This window comes from Branchiostoma floridae, chromosome 4 (genome assembly GCF_000003815.2).
Source record: "Branchiostoma floridae strain S238N-H82 chromosome 4, Bfl_VNyyK, whole genome shotgun sequence".
NCBI classification, from domain to species: Eukaryota; Metazoa; Chordata; class Leptocardii; order Amphioxiformes; family Branchiostomatidae; genus Branchiostoma; species Branchiostoma floridae.
In genome coordinates, this window is record NC_049982.1 from 15003224 (window position 1) to 15018710 (window position 15487).

The window sequence follows — 15487 nt, forward strand, 5'->3', positions numbered from 1 at the left end:
ACCGAAATGAAGAATTGGGTCCATGTTTTTTTTTTAGTGTTTTCAGTGATCACCCGAAGAGACTGGCCGAGACTACCATGGTTAATTGATCTTAATTATCAAGCTGGACAAGCACCGCGTGTTCAGGTCCAAATCGATGCCATGCAATCAAGGAAATTTGACAGGACTGTGTCAAACCGGAACGTAGACTTCATCAGGCATAGAGACGGTCACTGATGAAAGGAGATAGACAGAGTTTTACATGTGGGTAGTTTGGTAGTTAAAGGAAATGGGGCAATTAGCACTAAGTAGTAAGCTCTCAACAATAAAAGGTGATTATTGTAAAAAGAAAAGGTAAAGTATACAGACTTAGTCACTTACCCTACCGTATGTATTGAAAGTATGAAAACATGAAGAGTAGACCAATACATTGAATTGGTTGATTTTCATAACTCAATGTAACGTTACATAGGATCAAGGACATTGTATCAAGTCCTTGATAAGATGAAACTTCAGGGGCTGGACCAGTGGTCAGCCCAGTAGTACGGGCGGACACTTGTTATCCGGCAGACATTTCTTGCCGCCATTTTGTTGTCTCGTTAGTTGTTTTTCTTATTGAAATTCATAAGACTAGTGAGCATACTTGAATCAGCAACATCAACAATATAACAAAAGTGGTGTGAAATACTGGATACAACAGAGGTGAGCCCTGACAATGCAAGCCACTTGTAAGCTCCGCCCCCCGCTGGTGATTGACAGGTCCTCTCTTGGGGGCGACGCACAGACCATACCTAAAGAGTCAGCTCGCCGCAGCTGCACGCTTTGGCAGAAGCAGGCGGTTTCTGCGGGAGAAATCTCGTCGCTGTGGCGGTGGAAGGCGCTGTTGACGCCCGAGTGTGGTGCCCAGGTAAGGCCCGGGATCTGTAGTTTCCCCTAGGTGTGGTTTCGAGCCCCAGGGAGGGGCAGGGAGTGCGCGAGAGGCCGGAATCGACAGGGAGTGGCCCGGGCGTTCTGTCTCGCCTGTGTGTGGAGTAGAGAGGGATCAGATGCTGGAGCAGATCAAGTGATCGACAGGGGATTTGGCCGGTCTGTCATCCGCTGCCTTGTTTTGGCCGTGATTTGGACTTCCCGACCCAGGGGCACTTGTTTTTCCCATCCCAGGGGGACTACTGGATCTGTACCTTCGTCTGATCGTGTTAGCGAGGCTGAAAGTTTAGTAGATTTGTACGCGCCGCTAGTGAGGACACGGTCGGCTGCTATCACACACTGGTGCGTGGCCCGGCTGAGTCCGTCTGATCGTACTCCTCTCACCTCACCCTACCCCCAGCCCCCTGTCTACTTACGAGGGGAGGGGGTCACCCCCGTGGGACATACCCTGGATGTACATTGCAGAAAGATTCAGGATCGTACAGCTGAGAGCCAGACGTCAACAACAAAGGGACACACGAGTACGAATTGACTTTGGACAACAATAAAGCAGAGCCAGCCGGCCGACATCAGCACAGTAGTGTCCCGTCTCACCCACCCACAGGTACAACACACCACACATCCCTACCACATAGCCAGCCTAGTTTCTAGGGCTGTACCAGCGCTGAAATCCACCTCAATATGTGCACATGGCTCTCTGATAGCCCCAGGCATGTTAAATGACGGTGGTGGAGGCCGTGGGTGCACGCAGGAAGCACAGGGAAATGAGTGTAGTTATTGCTTATGTTAATTTCCTAAATAAGGCGCTTCTCTAGATTTCCTACCTTCATGGCTAGCAATTTAATTGAACTAGTACTGTGTACTCAACTTGACATCTAATGAACTCGTCTTCAGGTGATTATAAGGGTATTATGGCTTAGGAAGTGGCTGTCTTTCCTTTCAAAGATTGCATTATAATCAATTAATGGGCCTTGCTAAGCTCACCATGGTACCTCTTTTTTGTTATGACTCAGGTACACATTTTATCATGATGGATATAGAGGGCTACCATCTTTAAGGTGGTAATGCCACCATGTCTGGGGAACTGTTCCATCATCGCTTTCATTGCTTTGATGAAGTGTTTTCCTAAATGCCTGGTACACTTGTGGTTTGCACCTTGGTGGGAACTAGTTTTAGCCTGAGTACCATCCTCCATAGTGACCACTGGCTCAATACTTTCACTTGCAAGAGAAATCATTGAGCCAGTGGTTACTACGGAGGTTGGTACTCAACTCATGGATATGTCAACTTCATGGTGATCTTTGTGTGATTCACAGTGAATTGCTGTCTTCTCCTGGCAATGGAAAACCACATTTGAATCCTCATATCATCATGTAGAGATAGCACATTAGCACTCACTATCAAAGATACACTCTCAACTACAACCTACCTAGATTGGGGGTTTAAGGTGTTAGGGCTGCTACCAGCCAATCTGTGAAATTGTCTGCCGAGGAAGGTCTTGGAAACTGCAGAAGATTGAGAATCAGCATTGCTATTAAGTTCAGGTCCAATCTTACATCTACACATATTCTTGACAGAGGTACTGAGCTGTACCGCAGAAACAAACAGATTGGTTCAGTCATATAAAGCAAGTCTAATACAATGCAGATGAACAGTACTTCTGAGGTACAAGTCAGTACTAGAGTCTAGACATGATATTTACAACTTGGAACATGTTACTGTACTGTGATTTGGGGAGTTCCAGTTCAAGGAGTACTTGTTGGTCCTCTTCCATTAAGAGATAGTATTACTGTCAGTTCAAGTGGGTAGTTGAATCCTGTTAGAACTACAATCCCAGGACTGTTTCATTTATAATGGTGAAGAAGACATAGGTCTAGATCTAGACACTCAAGCAAATTGTTGTACTATGATCTCCAATCCTATCCTTTTGTAAAATATCTCTCTGAGTCTGACCACCTAGCTGAATGTTTGAAATAAGATAGCTTAGTTTGTGACAGGACAGACACAGTCTCTGCATGCAGAACATGATACCAAAGGTACCACCATCAAGTGGTTTGGAGCCTCTGCATTGCCATCATCTATGGTAAAATGTTCTTGTCTTTAAGCATTTAATCAGGAGGAGACAATTGTTACAACCTCCGGCTGATATTAACACTGAAGCGATTGCCAGAACAAGTCTCCCCTGCAGATGATTCTCATGATGGTGAATATGTGATAAAGGTACACACAGGAAAATCCATACATATGCATAGGGATAGTTGTTTACCAAAAATGCAGATTTTAATTCTACTCCCTGATCTGTCGATCCTTTCAGCTAAGTGGAGGAATCAACAATTTAACACATTAGGCCAGGTATCTTCCTTCGTATGGTTGCATGTTGCTAGATAGCGTTCTTAGGTCTAATATAGCTTCAGAGCATCAATGTCAAATATACTCCTTTACCTTCTTTTGTTTTGATGAACTTTGTACCACCTTATGATAGCTTACTACAGTTTTGTGTTGTCTAAGCCACAGACAAATAAAACATAAGCTGCATAATGGACCAGGTCATGCAATATCAACTCCTTTTTTTGTTTCTCTGTAATGGTGTAAGGCTTGGGAAGGAAGGCTGTCAATCAGAACATGACACACAAGCCTAGGTAACACCTACGTAATGCTATTAGACCTCCTGTCTGGTATTATAGGATGCCATCTAATTTATAGTTTAGCATGCTGACATGTTCTTCAGTCTCTTCTTATCCTTTGCCACTATCTGGCTCTTTCTCTGCACAGATTTGTATGTGTTCAACTACCAGAAGGTAGTTCTTTACTTTTATTGGGTTCACATGCTTTGATTAGGCATTTCACATAAACAACATTCATAACAAATTCTGGAGGAGGCCAGCAGTGTTGATTCTCACTAAGTATGAATCTCACAGTGTTTGCATTACCAGACTTCAACTCCCAAGTTTATGTCCATGACATTTCTCATGAATCCCAAACATTTTAGCAAACATTTTATGGGAAGCAGTATAGTGACCTCTAGTGACCTCTTCCTGCCTGTAATAATTCACATTTTATATAGTAAGAAATGACAGAACATTATTTGTGCTGCTAGAATTGACCTTTTAATGACTGGAAGTAACATTGGCAAATATGTGATTCAGGTTCCTAACTCTGTATCCTTTGCAGTGGATAAGTTAAGTCAGGCTTGTCTTACTGCAAATGTCATGGTAGCTTATATGTGACAGATACAGTGTATTTAAACTAAGGGACAAAATGGCAGAGGCGTTACAATACAAGGATCTTTGTATTGAATAAACATAATCGTCATCTTCGATCTGGTATGCTTGGAATGCCTCAAAGTTTTGCACCACCATTAGCTATGTACATTGTAGCTGTTGCTGTAGATTGTTTTACCATGGTACAATGGCACTTCAAAGTTTAAAGTACTTGTATTGAGTGGCTAAAGCCTTTTCATATCCTTAACCTTCTCCAATCTATTCCCTCTCAAAATTATTTGTGATTCATGCAACATAAATCAGCCTTTAATAGGAAGGTTAGAAATGTGGAGTCCTGTTCCTATCACCCTGGTAGCCAGGAATGGCTGGTAAGGCAATGTACCCAGCAGGTCAGTATGATTGTCCTTTGGCCCCCACCTGTCTACATTCCTGGGTACACTAAACACTGCTGGCCTTTCAAAGCTTGCACCGGCCGATATTGGTGAGCAATGGGCTTATCAGGCCTGTTGTACCTGTGCTGGACCCTGAGCACACACCCGCTGTGTGATGTGTCAACAGTGCAATTTGCCTGAAAACAATTATACACTCCTGCTTCTTCTCCTTCCTGTATGGGCCAGGCTTGCAGGTGGACACGCACACTTGTAGTGTTGTTTCTCACCTGTCCCACGGGACTCGTAATTAGGCAAAACTACCCGCAGTTACATGTAGGCCTTGTGTTTTCAACTGTTAAAAAGGTTACCTATGCTTTGGAGGCTTGGGATGTTTATTATTGATTACAAGTGACATACAAGTCAGGTTTATTTCAATCATAATCAATATTAGGATTAGTATAAAGTGATGACAAGGAAGATACTCAAATTGCCTTGGATCTTTTAACTGGTAGCCAAATACAATGCAACCAGCAGGTTGGGCTGTAGTTTTGGCAGCATGATGCTGTACTTGGTTCTAGCTAGTGCATTTTTAGCTTAATGGGCCATATGCTACAATCTGTGATCACCATGCTAAGATGAGGACCACAATGCTAATTTTCAACATTTATTTGTTGAACAATATCAATCAAATATGAAAAATGACATGCCACTTCAAACTGACCAAAGAATCCTTCAAATGACATGTGATATTAACATAATTAAGTCAACTCACGGGTACATTTCAATGCCATCTTTTTAGTATCTACATTTTCAAAATCTCACTGCAGAAGGGCCAAGACTCCCCTTTCACACCACCCCCCAGATTGGTCGCTTTGCCCTTACCAGTAGGCTAAAATAAAATCCTGGCTAGAATAGAACCCTAGTACTCCATTCATTATTTTACAAGATATCCTGATCGTAAATGGACTTACCTTTGATTGGACACAGAGTAAGCTTTCCACTTGCACTGACAGCCATAAAATGGTTTCATCCTGGCATGAATGTGATCTGTGTCAACTCTTGTGTGGAAATTTTGCGCCATCTCTCGCCTGGCATCTACCAGACAGTACTCAAATATTTCTTGTTCATCAAAGGTGAAATTACTGGCATACACATATCATCGGGTAGAACCCATCAGAAATCAGCATGGGATCTATTTGCAAAGAAAAGGATGAAGCTTAATAATATGAACAGCTACAGGAAGATTCTATACTAGTAGTATCATTGCCAGAACTATCCTTGAGTAGATGCCAAATTTTTATTGTTATTGGGTGGTAAATATTGGGTGGGCTGAGTGCTCTCTCTTCGCAGCCAGGGGCAGCTTACAATAACCAGAGGTAAATCGCAAGGGTCTGGACGGGCTACCATTCGGTGCTAACTCAAGTGACCTCAATACGACAGCAATTACCCCATGTGCGGCTAAAGGACTGTAAGTTTTGAACTACTCACCAAGATGGACCCCTACTCTTTTCAATAAGTGTGGTGGGTTCTTTAATGTGCTTAAGGTATTGCTCTTCTCAAACATGGGACCTCCATCTATCCGAGGGACAGTCCTGACTGAAGCTAGCTACTGATTTTCACATGAGTGAAGCGAGGAACGTCATGTTACGTGCCTTTCCCAAGGTTACAAGATCGGTGGCACATCAACGGATTCGAACCTGAGGGTGATAAAACTAACACCCTGACGATTGCTCCACACGACCCCACTTAGACGTGACATTCATTGATGTATTTGAGAACAAAAATATAGAGTAAACTTTAAAGCCTTTGTGCGGTCTATGAGGCAAATGGCTGATTTAGGTATGATTCAAAGGTTGTGGCAGCTCCCAACACAGACAGCCGTCATTCCAGTAAGTAGCACAGTCTATTGAACATGCATTGGTTAGAGACGAAAATCAAGAATTGAAGTATCTTGTGTATTGTTGTTCCTTTTCCTTTATTCCTGTTGACCTGTTCAGCACATCTTGTCGGTGTTCTCATCCCAGCAAACCAAGAGAGGTTCCAGCTTGAGGCTGTGTCTGTTGTATTGATCCATGAATGTTCCCCTTGGATCCTGAATAATTAGTAGGCCACATTTTGTGTCACATTGTATATATGGAAATCTGCCCCATTCTATTACTATATATAGCAGTCTGACAGGTGCAAACGTGTGGGTAGTTATGTTTCTTTTCACGATAGGCGATGTGAAATCAGATGGAAAATAATGTAAAAATGGCTGTCAGTAATGAGCGAACGTGCAGTAGAGATGGCTGGCGGAGGAAACAGGGGCCTATTGTCCCAGGAGACCTGTCTCTATAATCATGGCTTTCTGAATGTTGTTTGCAGTCAAAGTGGTGGGTTCAATGTGTTGTATGCTCAGGCTTGGGTTTGGTGTTGGTGAATGATAGATAACATGCTTTCCTTGGCTATGCAAGGCACCGTTCATCATGTCTACTGGAATTCTTGGAATGGGAAAAAATCTATTGTCATATGAAATTGGATTATGATTGGCAATATAAGTATCAAACTTGATTGGAAGCCTCACAGCTACGGTTACTTTCACCTTTGTCCACAGTGGTGACAGTTTCAGCAAAGCCGCTTTTGTCCTTGTTGAAGCAAAGCAGATAGACCATACAAATTTGATAACTTGTTTCCAAGACATCTGTCAGCAAGGAAGAAATGACACAACTTGATTATGATGTTTTAATTGACAGCTCTGTTCTTAGTTGGAATAAAATGTTACATGTACATCCCAGTTGGAGACAGCTATAACCTTGTGAACACTGTGAGCAAACCCCTTCACCTTCAGGTGGGCTTTACCTTTGTGTAAGGGAGCTGAAGTGGAAACTATTGGCATTATGGCTAAATCACTGGGTATAATTGCCTCAGTTGGGGAGACAGTGTTCATGTGCATGTGTTTGTGTGCGTGTGTTTGTATATGGACGTGTGTGTGTGTTTGTGTGTGTGTGTGTGTGTGTGCTGTACGTGTGTGCGTGTGTGTGTGTGCGCACAGGTGTAGGTACATAATATATAAAATAAATTCAAGGAGTCTTTATGACGGTCTTTGATGATAGGACTTTTGACCGGTTTGAATTGTTCTGTAAGCTATATTCAACATGTCCACTTGCCTAGACAGGTTTCTTCATGCTTACCATGGTAGAGATTTGCGCTCTCCTGGGTGCTTCTCAGGTAATGTCTGTCACAGATGGAATGTACCACTCAAACACTTCTCTATTTGCTCCTTTCTGCACCTGTCTTCCTGTCAAGCCACTTTGTTTACTAAGGATCAAATTATTTGAAGAGGTGCAAATAGAAGGAGCCGTGCTTTATACACGCATGTATTTGTTGTTGCTTGTTTGTTGGGAAATGTTTTCACATGGACAACAAAACTGGATAATTAGGTTTATGCAGTGCTGCCAAGTTGGTCTTAGCAACACAAGGGAACAATATGCAAGCAGACTTCAGGAATACCTGGTTATCTTGGTGTAGAAATTAAGGGGATCTGGAATACAGCCAATTGGCTAATAATTTCTGTTTAATTATATTTTTGGGTTAGGATGTATGTATTGCAAAGTTAGTGCACAAATTGTGTTTGATTTGCTTTGCATTTTCTTGAAAGAAAGGCACAGTAAAATACAAATGATGCCTAGCTATGATTTTGAATACATGTTCTGTACTATAATATACATACACGTGACATGGTAACCTCTCCAGTGCTTGACCTAGAATTTGAATTAAGTGGGGCTAGAGCGGTCCAAAAATATAAAATGGAATGATATCTATCAGGGTAAAGTAGGCTATCAGTAACTATAAATTAGGTTTATTACCTTAATTATTTTACTTATCTCTCTTACCGGACAATGAAAAATTACTGGAATATTCTGTAGCGACCTGCTGTAGCCTATTCCTTGTCTTTAAAGATGGATCAACATGTTTCTTGTCCAAGTTCCTCAGTGGAAGCCTTGTCAATGAAATTTCAGTGCCCAGTTGCTGAGGTAAGATTCTGTTAGACCCCATTCACACTCAGAAAAACGATTCGCATAAAACATGTTATCCGAATAAAACTACCCAATCCGAATAAAACTTAGCAGTATGAACGCTCCCAAATCACTTGGATTTCATCTATTCGAATCCCTCGTGATCCACCTCAGGGAGGTAGATAGAACTCCGGGAAGTGGATAAAACTGCGCCGCGGGGAGTCTCGATTCGTGCGACTCGGCATTGTGAACGCGCAAGTGGATAGGATTCACTTTAAGTGGATAGGATGCAACTTATCAAAGGTGAGTTTGCTCAATTAGAAGTTTTTCTGCCAGTCCGAGTCTGAAAATGTTCAAAGCACAATGTAGTTCCACCAATCATGGCTTCGCTCCCGCTCCCAGATCGTTCTGTCTGCCGCTCTGGTGGCGTACATCTTAGCTGTGCTACAGCTATCTCCATATGCAGAAGACTTTGTCGGTGAAACCTACTCGCGATCAAAGATCGTCGATTGCGTTCCCTTCTACGACTACAGAACATTCTCCAGAGGAACAACAGCATCAAAAGTTGGTGGATTCCCGCCTTTTTGAGCTGTAAGAAATGACGCTACCCTTTGACCTCAACATAATGTTTCATTCGGATAAGACTGAGGGCGCACTAATCGGATTGCCGAAGACGAGTGTGAACGCAATTTTGGATCGGATAGAATTTTTTTTATTCGGATAAATGTTTTATCCGAATCGTTTTTCTGAGTGTGAATGGGGTCTTAGTTACACAGCTTCAATCCAGACCTGATTATTTCATCACATCTGCAGGTCACTTGTGGTACATCCATATTCAACAGTGGCAGAAAAACAAGATCTGTCTTTCCCAAACCTTGCGAAGACAAGCTTAATGCTTAATACATATGTTGACACATAGTACGTGACCATATTTTAGCAGCTCTGTCTAGTTTTGCTGTACTAACTAATGATTTATGTGACGTACACAACAAACCTTCTATATTATTCTTAGGCATGGGTGATTGTAATGTTTCGAAAGGGGGCTAATATTGAATGCAGAACATTTTGAGATTTCCTTGACAAACATTGGGCCTGCAAAAGGGGGCAAAACGGGCCTTAATTGCAAAAAGGCATGACTGACAAAGGCTTCTTCATATTGGTCTAGCTGTAGTGTAGGTAATGCACGCCACAAGAGCTGTAGACAGGAAAATCTGGGAGCGGGAATAGAGTCATAACTGGTGGGAAAATATTGTGCTTGGTCCATTACGGACTCAGACTTGGTAAGGCAGAAAGACTTTCATTGAGCAAACTCACCTTCGATTATTTGTGTGACAAGTTGCGACCAAGACTGCAGTCTCCTGGAACCAGCCAGAATTCTATCCATTTCACCTCAGCGAATCTGTCCACCAAATCTACCTCAAGAAGGTGGGTCACGAATTAATCCGAGAAAATCAAGTGGATTAGGAGCGTTCACACTGCAAAAATTAAATCTGAGAGGGTCATTTTAATCAGATTCCATGTTTAATTGGATTATTTTTTTAGGGTGAATGGGATCTGCATCCATTTGCACTGTGAGCATTTAAGGTTCAGTTTATCATATATGACACATTGTGCGCATCTGCAGCAGTGGTCTCCTCTGCATTGTCAGTTTCAACCTGTATGTAGCTGGGTGGTCATGTCTTTGAATCTCACCTAGTAGAATGTAAGGGTCTCCATCTGGGCAAGGTTATTTAGCCATCAAAAGCAGTAGCAGTCTAGTCCAGCCATATCTTTTACCTGGGAATCGTAGGATACATTTGCCATTAGAATAGCTGCCTGAAGTGAATATGAAATGAAATAAAATGAAGGTGCTTTCCACACAGTCTGGAATTAGGATAGAGAAGCATGAAAGGAAACCCATATGGTATCATTTCAGCGTGTTGGTCTGAAAACAACACTTCTCCCCCTCCTGTGTGATGATAGGGTGGCATGATGTATGACAGGCTTGTGTGGCTGCTCATTAATCAGATGAGAGTGCCCCATAAAGGTGGGGATAATAACCCAGACTGTACAGACCTGCCTCATGCCCCTTAGGCATACTCAGGTGGGAGGGCACATGCCAGCTATACAACCAATTAGTGCCTTCTAAAACTGAGTAAGGAACAGACCAAATTAATTGGCTATTCTGATATATCTTAGTCATTCTAGAATCTAGATACACAACAGAATTTCTACAAACATTTGTTTTGACACAAATTAAGATATGTCTGTGGAATTTATTGCCATATTTATACTTTATTACCTATTGGTAGTGAATGACGCATAGAGACTTGCATACTGTAACACTGTTGCCTTCAAATCTTTGTCATATACATGTAGCATTGTTAACTGCAGCAACTACTGATGCCTGTGTCATTAAACTCTAGAATACACTCTGATAGTGCGAACAGGGACACATCATCATAACTTACTGTGCTACCATTACCTACCTTCATGGGACTATTCCTACATGGGATCCGATGTGTATCCATGCTTGTCAACTCCTTGTTGGCCAAGGATTGATACACATCACAGCTAGTATAACTATAAGAAAATGTTTATCTAAAAATAAGTCCTTTCAATTTGGCATTCCAAGATGGCAAAATTTGTTCCCACCAATGAAGATATAATGTTCTGTTCTTGCATCTCAAAAAAAAATCTGGGATTTTGCTGTTGATGTTACAGCAATCAATCAAAGCAACAGGATACTTGATGTAACTACAGTGGCTTGCTCTGAAGTATGTACATATGCTTTGCGAAAGGTCACTGTATGGATGAGGGGTAGCAGTGAAAAAAGGACACATGGGAACGGCCACTTTCTCAACACCTGCGTCAGTACGTTTATTTTGCCCCCTTCCACTGGCAACAGTTCTGATGCCAGCAGAATGCAGGTCACGGACATTGGAGTTGATGTCCAAAATAACCAGTGGGTTAGTTCCTTTGTGGAGGAGAGGCTTTGCTTGTGATGATGGAAGAGATAAGATATTCTGCTGATGCTGACTTCTACCTGTAGCTGGTAGTGTAAGATGTTGATAAGGAGGAGGGCTAAGTGTCCCATGAGCCAAAAGCAGTTGGCAAAATAAGCCAAGCGGTTGCCAAAATACACTACCAACTGTAAACATCTTCAACCCATTGGACCTGGAAAGTCAAGCACCTTGAGTGTTGTTACAGATGGTTCCAACTTTTGGTCCCTATAAAATAAATGATTGCATGATTTTAGTAGTGCATCGCGTATTGTGTGTGCTAGATATCAAAACCCGTATCTTCAGAAGAGTTAGGAATATAGATTATTTGCCCTCTACTTGGTTGCTTTACTAGGCTAAAACTAGCTAAAGCTGATGAGTGATGATAGTCCAATCTTCAGTTTGTCGGAAATTAGCTTGAAGTTGAATGTCATCTTGGTTGGTTTTACCGGGACTGCCATACTCTCCCATTACCAACTGTTGGTGAGAGGGATAGTATATGATCTTAGGTAAAGTTGCTAGAATGATACTTAGGCTACCTGCAAGTAGCCTAGAGACCAGAAAGTGCTTGTATGTGTGGGTGTAATGATATGACATTAAAATATTGAAGAACCCCCAGTATGCCAACTGAAATGTGTGATGTTCTATCAACTCCAGGCCTCCTGCTTTGCAACAAATTGAAGCAATTAAGACAAGACATTCCCGCCCATATATTAAGTACCATAAACCCTGGGGTGTTGATTAGTATTACAGTACACTAATTGACTAGAGTAACATTACATGTATGGACATGCCTACTTGTGTCTGTTCCAAGTCACAAATGCCTGTTGGAATGAAGTAACAAGGACAAATTAGAGTAGACCAGGATCATCACTGCGACAAGACGCTCATCTTAATTCCCCTGCTAGCCATCAGTTGGGCCATCAGCTCAGCAGTCCATGGCTGGTTTAGCAGAAGGCAGCTGAGAAGAAAGTGAGTTTATGCAGGATGGCATTGCTCTTTACACAGGGGAACCTCCATGGCCTAATCTACATTCTTGAAGGCTCTGCTGTCTCCTTCTGTTTGACTTATCATACATCTGGTAATAGGAGGCTCTGGACCTGTGTGCATGTCTTTACCATTTGGCACTGTGCTCCAGTTTTACAATAGATACCACTTGCACTGCATCAGTACACTTATCCGTACATTGCTTGAAGGTATCTAATAGGGAGGCTCCTTACCAAAGTGCTATATCTGACTAACGTTACATGTCCATTTTACAGTACTGGTAAGTCACTTAATCAGTAAGTCAAGTCCGTAATTCAATAGTTGAAATCTCTGATCCTTCATTTTCTCTGGGCCTGCTTATTTTGGTATTTGCTCTTTTGAAGGCCATGTACCCTCTGAACTAGGGGTCCCCAGGCACTGGTACCGGTACAAAACCAGTTTTTCTTGTTGGAAAAAATTCAGTGGACATCCCGAAAAAAATTCAGTGGACTGGATGTTGGAGTGATTAGAAAATGAACAGATTAAACCGTCACTACGGCGACAGGCGCTCATGTATTTTGAGGCTTATTGGTCAAAGAAAATACCAAGAACAAAGTGGAGGAGAGTTGATAGTCATTTTTATCACGTTTCTACAGTCAAACTTGGTCTAACTTAACAGAGGCAGTTAGCATTGTTTACATGAAGGTAGGATTCTCCACAGATTCCTTTGAAGCGAAATGGACCATTGTTTTGAGTATTGCCCATTCACAAACAATTATGTCCAGGTTCTGGACCTATACCTGAATTTTCTGTACCAGTACCCACCCCTACTCTGAACATTTAATTCTAACTTTATCTATGTTAAATTTAAACTTTGACTGTGTCCTGATTCTGCTTATCCAGAAAACCAGCTTATCCAGAAAAAACATCTTGAAAAGAAGGTTGGTTCCAGTCCAGATACATGTATGGCTTAGGAAAATGGTTGAATTGTTGGGATTGGACCCACTTGTAATATCCAGGTTTCTTTTTCCAAGCCCCCTTTAGCCAGTCCCATTCTAAACTGGTGTCTTTATGCTTTTCTGGAACGTCTCTCAGAGCTGCCACATGCTGTTACATTTGAGCCCTACTTGGTCTTAAATAACTTTGTTGTTAGCCTTAGGTGCAAACAGCAAAATGAGCCTGTTGATCCTGTAAGTTGTTACATTCACAGATCTTGGCACTCGTCCAACCTTTGCTCAGACTACTTGGTAGTTCTTCAGACCTGACTGGTAAAACAGACTGTTCATGGCCTGGTGGGCTGTTATGAAGTTTGATGACTGTAATTACCCGTAATTGCACTTGTTGTAGTACTTAATGCAGGTTATAATTCTTATGTAGTACCTTTTAAATTTGACCCCTGCCACAGAGGACATGAAGGACAAGTTCTCAAGAGTAAAGAGGGACATTGCTTTGTTATCTTATCCCATAACTTAATACTGTACAAACATGTTGAATGTGGAGTTTAAAAGGAAATTCCCCTATCTTAAAACATCTATAGATGCCTAGACTGTTATTTGAATTCTAGTCCCTATTCCTCTGGCCTACCTATACATGTACGTGTATTCTGAGGATATTTATTTATCCTGTCAACAAACCACCTTGATAGGATAAAACCTACATGTACTGTAGAGGAAAGAACCCCAAGCGTAGGCTAGTATTGCTGCATGCTTCAGTCATCCAGTATGACACCCAGAGCAGAAGGATCTGCCAGGCTCTGTGCACCCTACACTGCTGATGATATTGATCCTGTTGTGGACAGTGTAATCATGAAGGAAACACATTATTGGCTGTGCCTGGAGCAGCGAGACCTGCGTGAGCCTGGTACTAACGGCTGCCATAATAGATAGATGATTAGGGGAAAGGGACATGACAGCAGAGGACTGCTATACAACCCAGCAGGGGCCGAGAACTGCACATCTGAAATACATGGAGGATTTCCACCAAATATGGAAGAAAATCAACCATGTAGCAAAATATTGATAGACAGATATCCGGTAGGTTCAGTCCAGTCAAAGTTGAATGGGACAAAATTGATACATGAAGAGCATGCTGAGGATGTTATAATACATGCTGTCTTTTTTCTACAGGAATAGTTCTATGTTTCTACCGGAAAGAATATGTTGTTCATTCTTTGAATGTGTTGAGGTGTAAGTAATGTAATAATATGTGTGGTATGTCTGCCCCTGTTGGCCATGGGTTAGTGAACACTCAGCCCTGAGCTGGAGCTGGGCTATCAATCATGTAACATGGCAATACAATAATACCTAACTCAGAACAGCCTGGACAAGGACATGCATGCAATCATTGGAACAATGCTTGCATACAATATTCATCTACATGTACATTTTTACATGATCAAGTTTGTAATTCATTTCAAGTGTGTCTTATTGCATCAAGAGGCCTTTTGTCTGAGATGCTGTGAACTGCACCAGTGGACTATGAAGAGTGCTGTTTTTAATGAATAGGTGACATATTGAACAAAATATCATTGACTAGTGATACTAATAATATATTGACCATGGCTTTGCCTGGATAGCAGACTCCTCCAGCCCAATCTCAAAAATATCTATCGATAGATATTTTTGAGATCGGCCTGGGGTCTGGTATAGACAAAGCTCATTGAATACAGGCTACTATAGACAAAGCTCATTGAATATTGCATCTATTATATTCTAGCAATCTAGCATTCTAGCAATCTCTAGCAATGTCTAGAAAATGCCATCAATGAAAGGAGCTTCCAGTTACCAACCAACTAGAATTTGGTAGTACAGTGCCTTTTTCTAGGATGAGGTGTTAGAAGCATTCAGTACTTTTCTGGTATGTAACATGACATTACCATCTGTAGCTAGCTTAGTACTCCTGGTATGCTGTCTGGGGTCTTGGGGGCTACAGTTTACATTGTACATGATAGGGGTACCAGAGATAACTCAGCTCACAAGTAGAGTCTGCATATGTTTAGCAGCTTAAAGCCTATAAAGTCAGAGCGTAGGTTTTGTTGCTGGGGAAAC

General features: G+C 41.8%; 1 protein-coding gene across 1 annotated transcript in view; it reads left to right on the forward strand.

Moving 5' to 3' along the window:
* The first annotated feature begins 706 nt into the window (after positions 1-706).
* The window catches only part of LOC118413588 (polycomb group RING finger protein 3-like), a 45600-nt gene continuing 30819 nt past the window's right edge, over positions 707-15487 (forward strand). Inside the window, exon 1 of the mRNA XM_035817115.1 lies at positions 707-886. The gene's annotated coding sequence lies outside the window, so the exon portion shown is untranslated. The remainder of the gene's footprint in view (positions 887-15487) is intronic.